This window comes from Rattus norvegicus, chromosome Y (genome assembly GCF_021556685.1).
Source record: "Rattus norvegicus strain SHRSP/BbbUtx chromosome Y, alternate assembly SHRSP_T2T, whole genome shotgun sequence".
In the NCBI taxonomy this organism is placed as follows: Eukaryota; Metazoa; Chordata; class Mammalia; order Rodentia; family Muridae; genus Rattus; species Rattus norvegicus.
In genome coordinates, this window is record NC_141555.1 from 40,952,362 (window position 1) to 40,956,282 (window position 3,921).

The following is a 3,921-nucleotide window of genomic DNA, read 5'->3' on the forward strand; positions in this document are numbered from 1 at the left end:
GGAGGAATTACGAGAGCATTTTGGGAAAATATGGAATGTCCAGCATACTCTTGTCAGGATTGGAAACTTTCCAAAATTACTTCATCATTTTTGGAAAATTTCAAGGCCCTTTGGATAGATTGAGAAGGTGTGGGACAAAACTGAGGAGTAGTTGTAGCTTTTGGTGTATCTTTGAGAACAGAAGATGGCACAAGTTCCCTTTTAGCAGAAGGGAGAAAGTTGAAACTGTCTTCCTTAGAGGAGAAATTTCTCAAGACTCCTTCAGTAGGATCAAATCTTAACCCTTTGTTTCTAGAAACTGGAGGCCTGTGGTCCACTTTGGTAGAGGGAGATAGTCGACTATTTCTTCCCAGAGTGGACATGTGAAATAAATCTACTTGGGTAGATGGGCATAGTTGTAAAGCATGGTGTTTAGATGCAGTAGATCCTAAGACATCCTTCTCAGATGAGGAAGGTCTTAATGTGCTGTGTATATGTGTAGAAATCCTGACTGTGATGTCAGAATGGGGGTGAGGTATTAGAGCTACTTCTGAAGATGTGACTTCTCCTAAAGCATCATGGACATATGTGAGATGTCTGAGAGCTTCATGCAGCAGATAAGGATGATTCTAGATATTGTTGTGTAATTGAGGAAGTTCCATGAAAATTTTCTTCTACTGGAAAAGAGGAAACAGACTTTTGTATAGAAGTGTCAGGATCCCTAGGCTTCTTGATAGACAAAACAGGTTCCAAGGAACCTTCAGAAGATTAGGTAAAATCCAGAGCCTTTTGGGTATTTGGCAGATGTTCTGAGTCTGCTTGTGGGTATAAAGAAGGACTGACAACCCTTTGTGCACATTTGGAAGAGTGTGAAACATCTTCTTTAGTTGGGGAAGATGGCTGATCTTGAGGAGATAAGGAAGTTCCTATAGCCTACTGTGAAATTTGCGGAGGTTGTATGCATTCTTTTGCACAAATGGAATCCAAGGATTCCATTTCTTCAGATGTCGAGGATCCTACAGACACTGGTGTTTGCTTACCATGTTTCCCGACTCTCATTCACATATGGTTGGATCCGTAACCTTCTCTTCAGATGGAATATGTCCTAGAACATCTTTTGTACATGTGTCACAACCACAAGCCATTTCTAAAGATGTGACTGTGGGTAGAATTCCTTTTGTAGATGTTTCTTGTCCCACAGTCTCTTTATAAGATAGCGTATTACTCAGGGAATACTGGTAAATTTTGGGAAATTCTAGCATCTCTGATGTATATGTGGAACATTTTGGAGCCTCTCCTTTTAGGAAAGAATGACTCCAGTCCACTGAGGAGGTAGGGAATAGTTTATCTTCTCTCTACATTGTATAAATATGGAGTCTGCATGGTTCATTGACTGTGTTTTGTGATAAACTTGACTCTTTTGGCCCTTATGACAAGTCGGGAGGATCCTTTTCGGTGGTAGAGCATATGTGAATAAATCCCTGTTTTATAGGGACATTAGAAGTACTGGGTGAGATGTTGAGGGTGCTAAATCACATTTTTATGTGCAGAAGGAAGAAGAGTCCCTTGAGTGAACTCAGAATTTTGTTCCACATCTTGAGTGGGTGTGGAACTCTCAAGAGCCCCTTCTGAAACTGGCAATGGTCCTTGATCTAATGGTGTACATGCAGAAAGTTTTGTCTCTGCTTGGTCTTGTACGTGTCTTATGAGGTTCACGTGGGGATTTGTGACAGTATTTTGTACCCTTTGGACCATAAGTGATGAATTAAGCCCATTTTTAATATTGGAGGACTCTGAAGCTCCTCTTGGTTTAATAGGGAAGCTCTGAATTCCCCTTAGTCAGCAGAATCAGGTTTCAAACTCATTATACCCGAAGCAGATTGCAGAAGGGACTTTGGTGGAGATGGAGGACATCTTTGACTATCTTTGTGAGTGGACATAACTCTCTGCCCTGCTTTGACAGCTGGCAAAGGTAGTAAAGTCTCATATGGAGAGGGGGCAGGACTTAATCCTTTTGTAGAACATGAGAAATCACTGAGATTACCTTTAAGACAAGAACCCACTCTTCTGGGTGATCAGCTCTCTGTCCCACAGAGTTTCCAAAGCTGTTTCAAATGTTAATTCCCTATCCTACAGTTCTCCAGTCTTTCCAATTCTTCTCCAAAGTGTGTTGGAGAAGATCCCTCTGGTCAAGGGGATGAATATAGGAGTAGTCAAGCTGCAGGAGCCCTGCAGTCCAAACTGCACCTGGATCTGAACTTGTCCAAACCGCATCCTACACCCAAATTTCGTGTGGGGTGGGGAATACATAGACCATCAGAGGGGCAGAAACCCCTGAGAACTCTGTTCACATTTTTGACTTAAGAAAAAAAAAAAAAACACCTAGCTCCATCTCGGCCTCCTGTGCATAGGGACCTAGGAGCAGTAGGGGCAGAACATTTCTGGTTGAAGCTCTCATAGAGAGCTGAAAGTCAGCCCGAGGAGCGTCTTCAGGCCTGAGACCAGAGGTGAATCAAAATTTTCTGCTCTAAGTGACCTGATTGGTGGACTCAGGACACGAAAAAACAGAACTCCTCTGGGAGAAGGCATTTCCAGTTTCTAGCTGGCTCCTGAGCTTTACTACTCCTGACCCAGAGCTCCCTGCTCCCAGATGCTGTGGGAGAGAGAGCTGATCACCCAGGGGTGTGGGCAATAATGAGCCTACAAGGCACAGAGACTGCCACTTCTGCCCTCCATTTCCCACATCTCTGGCCCAAGACAAAAGAGCAGTGCCTCTGGACAAAGGAATATAAGAGGAGTAAAACTGCAGGAGTATCATGTGCCAGACAGTGCCTGGATCTGAAAGGAACTGGTCAAACAACTCCCTGCACCCAAATCCTGAGGGTAGGGAACTAGACCTTCAGTAAAGCAGACACTCCTGGGAAAACAGAGGAGTCTACACTCTGCCAAGTCCCTGACTCAAGAGGAAAACACCTTGTTCCTTCTATGCCACCTCACCAAACAGAAGGTCCTAGGAGAAATATGGGAAGTTCCTTCTGCTTCCTGCCCACAAGGACAGCTTAAAGCCAGTGGAGAGGAGTAACTGCACACATGAGAGCAGAATACTCTGTTCCCATAACAGGGTAAAAATAAAAAGAAAAAAAACAAAAAAAAAGCAGGAAAACAGGTCTACAGGAGTCCTGACACATGAGTCTACAGGACAGTCAAGCCACTGTCAGAAAGAGCAAGACAAGCTAAATTAAGGAGCAACCTGATGGCTAGAGGGAAGCACAGGAAATCAAAGAACATAAATCAAGACTACTTGGGTTCGTCAGAGCCCAAATCTCCCACCAAAGCAAAAACTGGATATCTAAACCCACCAGAAAAGAAAGATCTAGATTTAACTTCACATTTTATCATGACGATGGAGGATGTTAAGAAGGTCATAAATAACTCCCTTAAGAAAATACAGGGCAATAGAAAATACAGAAGTAAACACGTAGAATCCCATAGAGAGGGAACAAAAAGTTACCTTAAAGAACTACTGAAAAAACAACAAAACAGGAAAAGGAAATGAACAAAACCATCCAGTATTTAAAAATGGAAATAGAAACAATAAAGTAAGCACAAAGGAAGACAACCCTGGAGATGGAAAACCTAGGAAAGAGACCAGGAGTCATAGATGTGAGCGTCACCAACAGGATAAAAGATATGGAAGATATAATCTAAGGAGCAGAAGATTCCTCAGAAAACATTGACACAACTGTCAAAGATAATGTAAAACAGAAAAATCTCCTAGCCCAAAACATACAGGAAATCAAGGACACAATAAGAAGATCAAACATAATAATAACAGGTATAGAAGAGGGTGAAGACTGCCAACATCAAGGGACAGTAATAGCTTCAACAAATTTATAGAATAAAACTTCCCTAATCTGAAGAAAGAGATGTCCATAAACATAC